The sequence below is a fragment of the Lissotriton helveticus genome, chromosome 7 (genome assembly GCF_964261635.1).
Source record: "Lissotriton helveticus chromosome 7, aLisHel1.1, whole genome shotgun sequence".
Classification (NCBI taxonomy): Eukaryota; Metazoa; Chordata; class Amphibia; order Caudata; family Salamandridae; genus Lissotriton; species Lissotriton helveticus.
Window position 1 is genome coordinate 180,205,451 of NC_136068.1, and position 14,845 is coordinate 180,220,295.

A 14,845-nucleotide genomic window follows, 5' to 3' on the forward strand; every position below is an offset into this window, starting at 1 on the left:
TCAACATTTAAAACAAACAAAATATCACTAACAAAAATGATAAAAAAAGCAAAATATTAAAATAATCTAAAAAATAGAAACATATGATAATGTTAAATAGATATGACAAATACCAAAAAATATTATATTAAATTAATTTAAAAATAATTTACAAACAAATAACAATTTTTAATTAGGAACTATTTAACAACAAAAACATTAATTATTACATAAATGTAATCCTTTTCATTTCCTAACCTATGACACCTCACAGTTCACAACACACATCTAAATTTTTAAACAAATGTACCTTCATAATTAGCATAATTAACTATCAATTAAAGAAATATTATTGATTAAAAAAACAAATTAAAACAGATACAAAATAATTTACTCATCAAACGTTACCCCTATAAAACTAAAACTCACACACAAAAAATAAAGAATTACCCTTAATAATTATCAACTGATGACTTAATATTAATGATCAAGTAATTAGTAATTAATTAAACATAAATTACTTTCCACCCTTCAATTAGCACTATAAAATTTTATTTAAATAAATAGTAATAAGTTTACCCCTATAAAACCCACAACCCGCTCCTAAAAAATTATATTAGCACAATGAATTAATTAGTATTATCAACCCAGTAATAATTAATTAATAATAAATGACTTCCCACAAGTAACACTATAAAATCTCAACTAAATAAAAATTAATAAATAAAAAATAGTCATTCATGTATTATAATTATATTACTTCACACCCTATTCCCCTATCAACCCACAACCCGCTACGGAACTACAAAACGCAAAATTTAATTAAAATGAAATTGATAACTACTAGAAAGTTAACACATATATATTAAAAACAAAATCAATACTTATACAAAAAAGTAGACCACATACATTTAAAATCCATACTAAAATACATATCACTAAATAAAAAATCGATATTTTAAACAGCTATATTTTTGCAAATGATATTAATGACTTCGATATTTTTAAAAGCGACATTTATTACCTTAAAATCAATATTCTTGACCACGATATTCTTTCTGTCTATATTTCTGTATCACGACATTTCCAACTCGATATTCTGTCTGCATACCGGTATTTTGAATTATCTGCATTTTGGCATGGAGGGAGGTGTTTAATACTACTACGATTGCATTTTCATAGTCTAGGCGGGTGATAATCAAGGCCAGGACAAGGGTCTTGCGAGAGTCCAGTGGTACCACTGGAATAACCCTCTTAAGGATGGCCATTGTCCCAAAACACATGCCACTTGTAGATGCCACATGGTCCCTCATCAATAACATATTATCAAAGAGGATACCCAAGTACCTCAATGTGCTTCTAGGAGTGGAGGCAGGGCCAGGTTCCATCGGCCACCAATCCTCAGCCCAGTGAAGATGAGCTTTACCTAGAAGTAGTATCTAGGTCTTGTCCACATTCAGTTGTAGACAATTTGAGGACATCCAGCTGGCAATGTCTCTCATACAGGAGAAAAATCGCTGTTTAACATCCTCCCTATCTTGCGAGAGAGAGAGAGAGAGAGAGAGAGAGAGAGAGAGAGAGAGAGAGTTGACCAGCTGAGTATCATCAGCATAAGAAATTATCTCGAAGTCATAGGACTTGACTAACCGAGCAAGGGGGGCAATATAAATCTTGCAGAGAGTCTGACTTATGGCAGAGCCTTGAGGAATTCCCTTGTTCATCAACACAGTCTTAGACTGGAAAGGACTCAGAGTGATGGTTTTAGTTCTATCTTTCAAAAAGTTGGCAAGCCAGTGTAAGGCAGTGCGTGCATACCTATCTCCTGAAGGCGTCGAATCAGAATAGGGTGGGACATGGTATCAAATGCCGCCGTCAGGTCGAGAAGAACCGGCATAGCTGGCTTGCCGGCATCCATAGAAAGGCTGATAGAGTCTGTTACCACTACAAGGGTGGTTTCTGTGCTGTGCAGAGGGCGAAAGCTTGACTGAGAGCCTTCCCGCAAGGAGTGATCCTCCAGGTAGGATGACAGCTGTTTAGTTGCGTGAGATTCCAGCAATTTGCCAATTAATGAGATAATAATGGACGGGGTCGGTGAGATCAAGGTGAATTTTTTTTAGAATAGGTTCAACATAAGCAGCTTTCTATTACCGGGGGACGGTAGATGAAAACAGCAATAGATTACATAAAGATGCGACTGATGGAATAAGTGAGGAAGCTAACATGGCTATAGTATGAGGGGGACTCAAATTAGCCGGGGAGCCGAATTTGATTTTAGCTTATGAGGTCTGACAGTTGGATATGTGTGGTCAGAGAGGGTGCCGAACAGTTCCTGGGAGGGGGGATGTTTGTTTTCAATGGCTACTGGATTGGAGAATTCCTTGACTATTGTGAAAAGCTACTTCGTATGGTTGGCCACAGTAGTGATGTGGGAAGAGATCGTTGATCTCTTGGTCTTTTTTGATGCAGTTGTGATAGTTGTTAAGGGCTATTTTGTGAGCTGCTTTGTCAGAGGGGTCACCGTCACTACTCAAGTCTGTGACAGTGCACTGATTTACTTGACATACTGCAAGCGCCATTTCAAGCACCCCTTAACCTGCCTGGTACTTTCTGCTGAACTCAGACATGTGTGTGATAATGCAAGCATCAAATGCACCAGCAGTGCAAACACATTTCTACTTGAGATTGATTCAAAAACACTATAAACAAAATCTACAAGAATGCAATGAAGATAAATGGTGCTTACTTGCTGGCAGCGTGCTCTCTCCCCATATGAGCAATAGTGATAATGTCTGAGGAAAACCGTAATCACGATGGCATCATTACACTAATGTTAGGAAATATTAGCTAGTGCTATTTGCACAAATTAATATTAGTAAAAAGTCTCCAAACTTTGCATGAATTATAACTCAAATATCAGATATCTTTTGTTAATCCAATCAATTTATCATTTTATGAAAATACATGTTCTGCTGTCAGGTACATGAATATTAATTAGGTTAAACAAATGCTGCAAACAAAATAGGAATAAAAACACTCTATTTGCAGTGGTGGCTCCTCCGCTTAGGCAGAGGAGCATCGCCCCACTGCTTTGCAGCAGTCTAAGAAAGGGAGAATAAAATTATAAGAATGTGATGTTATTATCACTTTTATTTGTCCTGCTACAACAGCTTTCCATGACGGGCGGGGCTGCTCTGCTCATAGAGCAGGGCTGGGGAGGAGTGGTAGTACCCTCCTAAGTGTGCAATTACTGTTTGGCCTGCCACCCAATCAGTCATGCGCACTTTTCATGTTCTCCACTAAGGCTGCATTACAGTCTGGGTGGAGAACATGCCTAGGTCCCCAATCCCTGACTAATGGTCGAATCACAGTACTCAGACCAATTGCAGCTTTGTGATTGGTCAGGGGAGCCTTGGTGTGCTTCCTTGTACCGACCGGAGCGGAGGGACGATGACAAGGGATGACGAGGGAAGGAGGTACATTTTTTTTAATTATTTCCATCCCCCACCTTGCTCCTGCCCTCAACCCTCAACCCCGATCCGTATTAGCTGCCACTGTCTTTCTGCCAGAAATTAATATGTTCTCAATTTTAATAAATGCACATTTCTACCAGCAATGTCTTCATCAAGATCTCCAATGTTCTGCACACTTGGGTGGATTATTCTTTACATGAACATATATCACCATCACACATCAGAGTTGTCGAAATTATCAAAGGGAGGGTCACAGTTTCACCAAGAATTCCCACAATGTGGAAGGAATGTGCATCCTTGTGAATGGCCAACATTATTTAGGCCCAATTATGCTAAGAGTAATGATCATAGTACCAGCACAAGTATCACACCAAAAGTGAGTATGATTTAGTCAGGAATATCATATAACATTGTAATTCCTTGAATATTTGTGTTGTGGTGTATTAATGTTATTATGAGAGATAAGGTGTCAGTGCTGGAAAGGTACTTCCAGAAAGTGTGTCATCATTTGCAGAGGGATCTGAATTTAGCCCTTAAACCGTGATAAGGACCTAAGTGTAGCTTAGCTAAAACAGAAATCATATGGGATATTTATTTGTGTGTTTTCAGTGTGGGTCCCACTTGCAGATAAACTTAATACAGGATTGATATATTTTGGCACAGTGGTATATTCCAAATGGTTTAGCCCGCGATTTTCTCCATGTCAGTGCATGGACACTAGGAGCCACTTGCTGCGCTGCACTGCTTAACAAGGAAAGTGATAGAATGGGAAACATCCTTTACAACGCAACTTGTACCACGCAGTGCCTTTACGACGCAACTTTTACAACGCAAACCATTACAACGCTTTGCGCTGGGGGGTGCTCTAGGATAGGGAATATGTTTAATTTACTGTCCAACACCTTCCCTACTATCCACGGGGACTGGAGTTGGAATAGTAAATTAAACTATTCACTATCCAGCGCCCCAAAGCACTATGCGTTGTAATGGTGTGCGTTGTAAAAACAGCATTGTAAAAACATGCGATGTAAAAGCATGCGTTGTAATGTCATACATTCGATAGAATACGGTGCATTCCTGTCTTTTCCCCTGAACTGGTACCATTTTGGCTGCCTAGCGCCATCACAGGCACATTTGCACTATGGTACAAGGGTGTCTGTGATTTAAGGAGGATTGTTTTTGTGCAGGAAGGTACCCCTAGTGCAGGAAGGGGTACCTTCCTGCACAAAAACAATCCCTTAGTCATTTCCTCTGTCTGTGTAAAAAAAGAGGAGAAATAAAGATATTTCCCCTTGTTACGCATCATCTACGGAGGCGTAGGTTTTTGGCACATTTCCTGGTCTGCCACTGCTGGTAAATCAGGGTATGCGTCAAAATCCATGGATGCTGTGTGCAAACACCCACACAACACCCATCGAATGCCTCCATGATGCAGAGTAAGGCAGCGCAGTGATTTGCGCTGCATTGCTTTGCTCAAGATTTATGAAGCCACTCAGGGTCACACAAGGTGGCCTTGCGTAGCTTCATAAATCCAATTTTCTTGTTGCTTCGTTCAAGAGAGATGCAACGGAGCTTGTAAATAGGCCCCTAGATAACCTTCTGTCCACGAACCTCAAAACATGATTGCAAAGCAGTACCTTGTGCAACACGTACCTTCCACAAATGGCAAACATGTTTTCTGTCCATTGCTGAAGCAGCACTTACTGCCCTCTGCACACTCACTGTCCGAAGTGCAGGCGTCAGTCTTTCTCTCAGCCTTCAGGTCGTCAGCTGGGCAAGAGCCAGGTCTGTCTGGAGAAACAGAATGAATGAATTACATGTAAAGAGGGGAGACACTCTGCCTCATAATATCTGCATACACAACAATGACCTGGAACACACTGCAAGAAGAGAGCGTAGTTCTAGTCGATTTGTTTCTGACCTAGAATGTTTCAATCACTTACCCATTATTTTCATTTCTCCATTTCTCCCTTTCTCATCTGAACCCATTACTAGGTAGGAGGTGCAGGCCCTAACAAATTTCCCCCTTCCATTGGCAATACTCCCATCGCACCTTTTCTCAGACCCCTGCTGCCCTTATGGTCATCCTTCTCTCAAAGGGAAGGAAACATGAAGATGTCGCTATCACCAACAAATCACTCTGCTACAAATTATCCTGGGATCGTCATGAGGTACTCCAGGAAGGTAGGATCATAAGTAGTGGGACGAGGAAGGGAGAATCATGGTAATGGATATTACAGAATGAAAAGAGAGCCTTACCTCCTCATTGACTGCTGCCACCCAGCTATTTATGTTCTTTGATAGTATACCATGCCAGCATGGATGTGGCCTGATGCTCTGCTTGAGCCTAACCCTTACCTCTCAATGCGTATTCTCATATACAGCACATCAAAACCATAGAAACAGCACACTTCAAACCAGGGACATTCTGGCTTTAAAGCCAGAAAATTGGATCCTTGTATAAAAGCTCAGGAACAGCCATTAATAGGAAATACAAATATCCAACATGACAGACCTACAAACATTTGATAGAGATAAAACAACTCAATCTGGCCAAGAAGCTGCCATTCTACTTGTTAAACATCTGTGAGGAGCCGCGGTAAGTGCCGATACTGCTTTCTCAAAGACAAGGGAAAAGGCCTTCCTGACTCATCCTTTCATACATGATGTTAAAAACTTCTCGCTGCTGCCTGCTGTGCCAAAAATCATGAATACATGTTTGCCCAGACAGTAAGCTGCAGAACGCTGCAGAACAATGCAACTGAATCCCAGCTGGTCAGATAAAATTCAATTGCTTAACCTACCTATGCTCCTCAATAAGAGTATTCAGCAAAATATGGCAGCTAAATTTTCTGTTCACATTGAAAAAAGAACACCCCTTGAGAAGAAAGTTTGGTCCTATTCAAAGCCTAAACCTCTCCAAGAATACCATAGAAACTAGGAGCTCAACAGTTTACAGTTCTGAACCACTACAGACCATTGGCAGATTTGATCAACACTAGAAACAAAGCATTACAGCCATACAAAGTTAGGAAAGCTCTTACATACCTTCTAATTGCACATCCTATAGTCTTGCCCAGGCTACTATGAAGACATTTGTCAGCTCTCATGAACTAATGCAAAAAACATGCTAACATCAGCATCCACATTGAATTGGGCCAATTAAATGCATTGGTAGGCTCACCATGGTCCCTGTACCCCGACCTAGTCTTTGGCCAATGTTATCTCCATCTAAAACAAACTCAACACCCTGTCTTTAAGTCCAGTCCTGGGGCAGAAAAACTGCTCTGAGAAATATTCTGAGCTATGCCTATGTACATTTTAGATAATGAACCAGTTTCAGCTAATAATGGCCATGATTTAGGAGAAACCCGTGATTCTGCAATACCGGAGATTCCATTTGTTAGTCACCATGAACCAAGACTTCATATGCGTGAGACAATCATTTAAATATGGCCATACCAATATGCTCTCTTATGACAAAAATTCAATGGAAGTGCCAAGACTCTAGTAAAAATCATGTGAAAGGTTTTTGGAGGGTGCCTTGAATTCAGCTGGGATATAATTGTTGAAACATCTCACGGCTCACTGACTATCAAACAATTGTTTGTCTTTAAGAACCTGTTGAGCCATTTTAGGGTTATATTGAAACAGACCTGAACACATTTGCACAGGGAAGGCATTTGAATTTGCTGCCAATCAATCAATCAATCAAGACATTTATAGAGCGCACTACTCACCCGTAGGGTCTCAAGGCGCTGGGAGGGGGGGGGGGTGCCGTTACTGCTCGAACAGCCAGGTCTTGAGCTTCTTCCTGAAGGAGAGGTGGTCTTGGGTCATGCGCAGGTCGGACGGGAGTGAGTTCCAGGTCTTGGCAGCCAGGTAGGAGAAGGATCTTCCTCCTGTTGTCGCTCTTCGGATGCGGGGGACGGCGGCGAGGGCGTGGCTGGTTGATCTGAGGAGGCGCGTGGGAGTGTAGAAGTTGATCCGGTTGTTGAGGTAGCTCGGGCCTTGGTCGTGTAGGGCTTTGTGCGCGTGGGTGAGGAGGCGGAAGGTGATTCTCACTCTACAAGCGCATGATTACTTCCCTTTTTTCTAACAGGTCCAGCATATTTGTAAAGAGTCCCAACTTTCTGAGCTGATTAATTATGCCTCAGATTCATTGTAAGATTGGAATTGGTTACCTAAGCATAAATATTTGGAGTACTATTTCTGATGTTCTACAGCACCCAGGTATCTTATATAGAATTTCACGGGACCAGTTGGAAATGTATTAATCGATTTCTCACTGCTCTTGTGGGAATCAGGTATTGACGACTAGTCAGAAAATTTAAGATGACTTGAAATAGATATTGAAAGAATGTCTTCTAGCCGTATCTAAATAAGTGAGTATTGAAACATCCCTTGTTTGATGTGAGAGAAATAGTGCTGGGATTGATGACAAGTTCTTCCTCTTCACCTGTCAGCAGATCTTTTTTCCCTGGACAGATTGAAAAGGTTTGTGTACAAAGTTTAGGATTTTCAGTTTCCTCCAAACAATAGGTGGCACAGGCTAGAAGTTAAGTTGTGGAGTCATCACATCCACAATTGCTCAACCAGGTTCCAAGCTGTGCAGTGGTCCTGAGAACTGCCATCTGTACTGCTTCACAAAGTATGCTTATAACAAAATGTCATCATAGGCCTAGCCAAGCTGTTACATGTTTCCCTCGCCGGCAAAGACTGTCAAAAAACACATACGTTTTTGGGATTTGATCCTCCTGGTATGGGCTCTTCCACTTGGGGGATAGAAGCTTATGGGAGGGAGGGGGGCCTATTTAAAAAGAAGGAATTGAAATGTTGGCAAAGAGGTGCCTGTCGTGAGAGTTGAGTACACCTAAAATGTAAATAATTTGGATTTTTAAGAGGGTGAAATGGTAATGAAGCCCAATATGTCCTATACATGTTTTGTTTCCTAGTTTAGAGGTGGTCAGAAAGTGATAGAGAGGACATAGAAATGCTTAAGAGAAAGGAGATGAGAAGGTTACAGATTAAGGTTATAGTTAAAAGGTGAATAGCCTGGACATTGCCAAAAATAGTCCTTTTGAATGTGAATCCTAGAAAGGTACCCTTATTTTTGGGGTACATTCCTAGGACCAATTTATTTCCTGAGGGTCTGTGGCTGTGGCAGTAAGAGACTAGGAGTCTTGGGAGATTTATGCCACCAACCCAGGACAGTGGTGGAGTCAGAAACAAACAACCTTTTTTTCACACAGGGCAACTTCCACAATTGCAGTAGATACCACCATTGGCAAATACCACCTACCAAAATGGTGTGGAAACATTTATTGTAGGGTGTGGTGAAGATGGTGCCTTCACTACAGCAGCATTTTGGAAGCCAGTGAGCTGAACTTGAATAGCAGCCCTATGTTATCCAGTGAAAAGACAGGTTGTGTTTCTGTGATATTTTTACTTTCCATCTTTATATCCTTTGATGTAGAAGGATAGGCAGAAGTTTTCACTTCCAAAGATGCTGTAGCCTCCATCTTATTTTTGAGGCAGCTTGAAACCACCCCCAAAAAAGTCAGGAAAGGAAAATGTCAATACTCCTCCAAGCTAGCCAGCGAGTGACAGCCCAATGTATGAGTCCTGCATGTCTCTCTCTCTCTGTATGTCGCTATCTTACTTCACACAGTGCCAGTTTTTCAAGCGCGCATGTACAGTCAGTGAGATCACATACTCACTGGCTTTAGTGTTATGAACAGTGAGAAATGTCAAGGCTCCACCATTTTCTATGATCTCTTCCCAGGAAGGCACAACTTCTGCTGGTCCCCATAATGAGTCCTGCCCTACCTTCCTACACCACACTTTAGGGAGAAACAAATCTGAGGATTGAGGTTGAGACAGCTGCACCCATGGCCACTTATGGCTCAACCTGCTTCAGGTCCTTTCAATGGAAATAAGAGGGTAGGAAGCATGTGGCTTATTTTCAAGTATGTCTAACCCTGTTACATATTGGCTTGCCTTCAAAGAAGAGACTGCCAAATTAGAGGTGATTTATTTTGAAAGCAGGTGGCCTCGAGGCGTGGTGGATTACCACAGTTAGGCAAGACAAATAGCTGTCACATTTACATCAGCCGTACCTTGCAAGCATGGTGAACTCTAGAAGTGTTAGGTAAGAATATATTGAGCATGTTCTGAATGCGAATCTCATGTGAATCATCACACTGTAATCAAGTGGTGTGTTATTTCCATGGACTTCGTAATACTCAGCATAAAGGAAACAAACCCAAAGTGTTGTGAAGGCAAATGTGTGTCAAATATCGATGTGTGAAGTGAAGGAAACTAAGAAAGATCAGAGTGCATGTAACAAATTGCATCATTTCCTACTGACTGACTATTAAAAACCCTAACATATGTGTACGATCTACCAAGAAACCCCTACTGAATGATCCAACCTCACTGCCTGGTGAGACCCTGTCTTGTCATAAACTGGACACCCCTCAGAAAGAGGTCAGTCAGCTGCTGGGTGAAATGATTCAGCATGTAGGGACCTCTTGAAGTCAGCATAAGTGCCTCCTCTGATTATGCCCAGAAACAGATGCCTAATTAAAGAAAACAGGAAAAGATTACTAGGACCTGTGTGATTTTTAAATTACCGCTGGACCAAACTATATTAATTTTATTTAATCTAATAAAATAGATCAAATAAAAGTAATATAGTTTGGTCCAGCGGTAATTTAAAAATGCTAAGAATCACACAGGTCCTGGCAATCTTTCCCTGCTACAGATATATATACGGCCCAGCCAGAACCTGGCCCGTTGGGCCTAGCTCCCCTTGCTACGTTAAACAAAGAAAACGGCATCCTTGCCTTGGGCCGAGACTATGATCAGGCTGTCAATGTTTGTATTCTACAGATAGTTTTGTCACTTAATGGACATAAATTACAAACACATTTGCACAACATATGTGGGCCGTGTACACAATGCCAAGGCAATATTATTGTGTTCTTGCAAAGTTGACTCGTGTAAGCAAGGTCCATATTACCAGGAAACAAACCCAAAGAGTCATAAATTCCAATATGTGTCAAAAGTCGTTGTGAAAAGTGAAGGCAACTATAGGAAAGATCGGTGTACATGTGAAAAATGCCTAACTGGGACACATGACAATCTAACTATTTTTTCAGGAATAATGGACTTTCAGGCCTCAAAATGTATCTGGGCATAAATACCAATACACCAGCCTTTTTCTTCCTAAAAATCAGTTCTCCGAATGTTGCAAGACATATTTTTGTTTGTTGGACAGGTGAGTGATGGAACAGGCAGCAGCCAATGGTTCCTGCAAAGCTGCTCTCCTCACCTCCTCATCTCATTCTATATGTAGACTCCACAAACCACTCGTTCAAAAACAGCACCTTAACCCTTCAGGTACAAAATTACCCTCTTTAAAGACACCCACTGCTCCTTGAAGTTAGTTGAAGTCTAGTTAATTTGCACACTGACAATATTTAGGTGGGAGTTTACCTATCTCTGACCTCATTGTTAAATGAGACAGTAGACTTAGTGGTGCAGAGTAGCATGAGTCCTGGATTAACTGACAAACTAAACTTGTAATCCAACATCCTTTGTTGGTTTTCTTTGATAATTTAACAGGATCAAGAGAAGTACTTTTGGTTTATTATCAGTGGCATCGCTATGAAGGTGATTTTGAAGGATTTTGTAATAACATGATTTTCTAGGTTGGTACTATCATTTTCTTCCATGATTTAGATTTTTACTGGTAATTGTAGCTGCATGTTCCACATGATTGATAAAGTCTAAATAACTTGCAATGTGTGTGATCATTCATTTGATGTCTGGATTGACTAGAATGTGTATTGATAACAAGTAGATGGGACTATCTAGATACTTTTACTATGGTCCTCGCCACAACCAAACTTCCAGATTTATTTTTTTGACACCTGGCATGATAGACATGTGCTCTCACTTGGAGCTATTCAGATTGTTTCCCATAAATCGGGGATTGCAGTTTACATATATGGAGAGAACCACATTCCCCCACTATGTTGTCCAGTGGGGTTTAGAAGAGTTACCGACTTAGTGTATTTTCGGTGGCATCACAAATCTTGTAGATGGACTGAGCAGAGTCTAACCAGGGAGGCAATATGGCCGCGGACGGATTGTGCTGAATGGTCGCATCAGACCTCTCTCCCGTTACGGCCGTGATGCTGTTTCTTCCATAAGATGTCAAAAACCCCCGATGGCCCCTGAGTGATAGTGGCATGCCCGACTAATAACCTATGCCTCGAGACACAACGGCAGTGCGGTGTTTAAAAATCGTTTACTTTCAGAACTCCGGTGGCTAAAGGAGAACCTCAGGAACTTTATGAGCTCCTTCGGATTTAAGAGACTACAACAGCAGCAGCCGTCCAAAATGCCCCCGCGCCCTGCTAAAGTCGACAAGGGGAAGGAAAAAGCAAAAGTGCAAGCGGATGCGGGAAAAAATGTTCCAACCGAAGAGACAGCGCTTTCAGGGGAGCCCGCGAAGAATCCAGGAGCAATAAGGAAAGTGGTGGCTCCACAGTTAAGGAAGAAGATTGAGCCACGAGGGAAATCCAGTACGATTATCGGTACTGATCAGAACAGCCCCGTGGAGCCGCGAACTAAGACTGGGAAACTGGCTGACAAAATGGGAAAAAGTAATCTCAGGGAAACCCCTCTCAGGCAACCTACCTTGTCGGAGGTCTTCACGGCACGATCTGCTGGTCTGGGTGACGGAATCCTAGGTAAACTCGGCAAAAGCAGTGGTGGAGGTCTCGGTGATGGTGGAAGCGTCTTCGAGGATGCTGTAGACGCGCTGAACGCTAGCACTTCCGTTGCTAGGCAACCGCCCAGCCAGAGCACCGTCAGCCACGCAAGCAGCGTTTCTGGGGCCCAAGATGCAGAACGGCTTCGGTTAGAGTCTGACTCAGTCTCAGTTTCAGCGCTGGCAGGCATGGAGGCGGTAGAACAGGTGGAAATGGCCGGAATCGCTTCTAAAGGTGAGATGGGAAGTGCGGACATGATGGGTGCAATTATGTTACTGGAAGCGGAGCTGCTCGCCTCAAAAAGTCCCAATGCCACATGGAGGAGCTCAGTTAGCCTTGCAAATAAAGAAACACTTACTGATGGGGGCCCTAGAGACCACGATGTATCAAAAACAGGCGATGTGGGCTCTATTGAAGGGGAGCATTTCTATTCTGTAAATGAAGACTCTGATTCACTGCACCCTAGCGAGGAAATTTCAGAGGAGGAGGAAGATGCTGAGGAAGTTTCATTGTCTGGTTCTAGCTCTTCAGGCACTCATACAGGTAATGATACTACCCAGAAGAAAAGACAGCCAAAATTGAATAGACAGTTGGCGGGGGGAACGGAGAAGCGGCTACTTTGGGATTATTCAGCAACCTCCCAGACATATCAGGAAGAGGATTCGGCTGGGCCTTCAAACCACAGTATTTCATTTGAGATTTTGTTTAATACGTTAAAGCAAATGCAAGCTGAGGCTAGGTCTGTAAGTCGGAAAGCAAGGCAGGATTCTAAGAAGATACAATTGTCATTAAGGAAGACGAATAAGCTCTACGATGAACTTGTTGGCAGAGTCACGGAGGTGGAAGAACGGACGGGCAAGCTTGAAGATGACCTTGGCAACTGGCAGACCTTTAAGTCGACACAGGAAAAGATGTCAGAAGACCTCCAGTGGAAAATGGAGGATTTTGAAAACCGACAAAGACGTAACAATATTAGACATCTGGGTGTGGCTGAGGGGCTGGAAGGGCAAGACGCCAGGCGCTTTGTGATTAATTTACTCAAGGGAGCGTTCCCGGAGTCCCAGTGGCAATAGGACAGGGAGATCCAGAGGGCGCATAGGTCCCCCTTCACTCAGAGGAAGGTGCATGGTGCAGAAGGAGTGGGTCAGGCGTCCTTTCCTAGAGCTATTTTAGTCTATGTAGGGAACTTTTTGTTACGGCAAGAAATCATCGAAAAAGCAAGGCCTGACAGTAAGAGATCTTTCGAGGGCACCACCTTTTTTGCTAGGCCTGACTTTTGTCATGTGACGGTCGAGAGAAGGTGGAGGATGAGGCAGTTAATCTCACAATTTCAGGCTTTGGGATCAGAGGCCTACTTATTGTTCCCTGCCAAGTTGAAAGTAATTACGAAGGGGAGAGTCAGAATGTTTTTATCAGAGATTAAAGCACAGCAGTTCATGGAAGAGTTGAAGAAAAAATAGGATGAATAAAGAATAAAGAATAATGAATAAATTTGAATTGCTGGGCTGGTAGCGCAGTAGCAATACTAAGAGGCACGTGGGTCTTAGAAGGGATAAGGGGTTTGTTGAGGGTTTTGAGGGGGTGCTAGTTTGAGGGTGATGGCGGGAGAGGGGTGCGACTGTCACAGCCCGGAAACTGTCACATATAGGTCATTTCTGACCTATTTGCCAGTAGAGGGGGGGTGGGGATTGTAGGGGGGGTAAGGGTAAGGGATGGGTTAGGGGTTTTAAACACGGTTATAACTTGTGGTCTTACTGGTTTGATAACGCACATTTTCAATGGGTATGGGGTACAGTTCATGCAATACAGACAGTGTATAGGGAATGTAGGATGTTGTTTTCACATTTTTTTTGTAGTATGATCTTTGAGTTGGGATTTATCTGATGTCCTTTAATGTCTTGTAAGATTGCCTCAATTAATGTATGCGGCCTCATTGATCCTAATAAGAGACTGAAAGTAACAGGATTGTTGAGAACTCTTCAATTAGACCCGGTATGTCTCCAGGAGACTCACATTGAAGCAACACCGGTATATCTGTTGGATCAGCTGGGGTTTGCAGTATTAGCAGCTAGTAAACAAGGAACTAGGACTAGAGGGGTGGCAATCTTAGGGAGAAGTAGGGATCTAGTGGTTCGTAGGAAAAAGGAGGATCAGTGGGGGAGGTGGGTCATAGTGGAAATAAGCTTCAAAGGAGTAAGGTTTACCTTGGTTAAAATATATGGCTCCACTGATGATGATCCTGACGTTTGGCAGTTCATGGACACGGAACTTGCTCAGTGGCCAGAACCCATTATATGTTGCGGGGATTTTAACATTCATGATCCAAAAAGTTCTTTCGCAGAATTGGGGGGTGCTACACAGGAAGAAAGAGGAAGTCATACAGAGCCCTGGCTACTATGGTTCAGCATAATTCTTTAGTTGACCCTTGGGTGAAGTTACATCCCTTCTTGGACGGTAACACTTTTTTTTCCGCCCCACATAACATTTTGGTCAGACTGGATTATTTCTTAATTTCTAACTCCTTAATTTCTGATGTACAGGTGGAAAAACAACCCAGGATTATTTCAGACCATAGTCCCCTGGTGTTAACATTTAATATGCCTCTGGTTCAGA

At 42.2% G+C, this 14,845-nt stretch overlaps 1 pseudogene across 1 annotated transcript in view; it reads right to left on the bottom strand.

The window, feature by feature from the left end:
* Positions 1 to 14,845, bottom strand: part of LOC144768989 (uncharacterized) — a 641,387-nt pseudogene that overhangs the window by 108,190 nt on the left and 518,352 nt on the right. Inside the window, exon 10 of the transcript XR_013598658.1 lies at positions 5,103 to 5,240. The product of XR_013598658.1 is annotated as an uncharacterized LOC144768989 (transcript). The remainder of the gene's footprint in view (positions 1 to 5,102; positions 5,241 to 14,845) is intronic.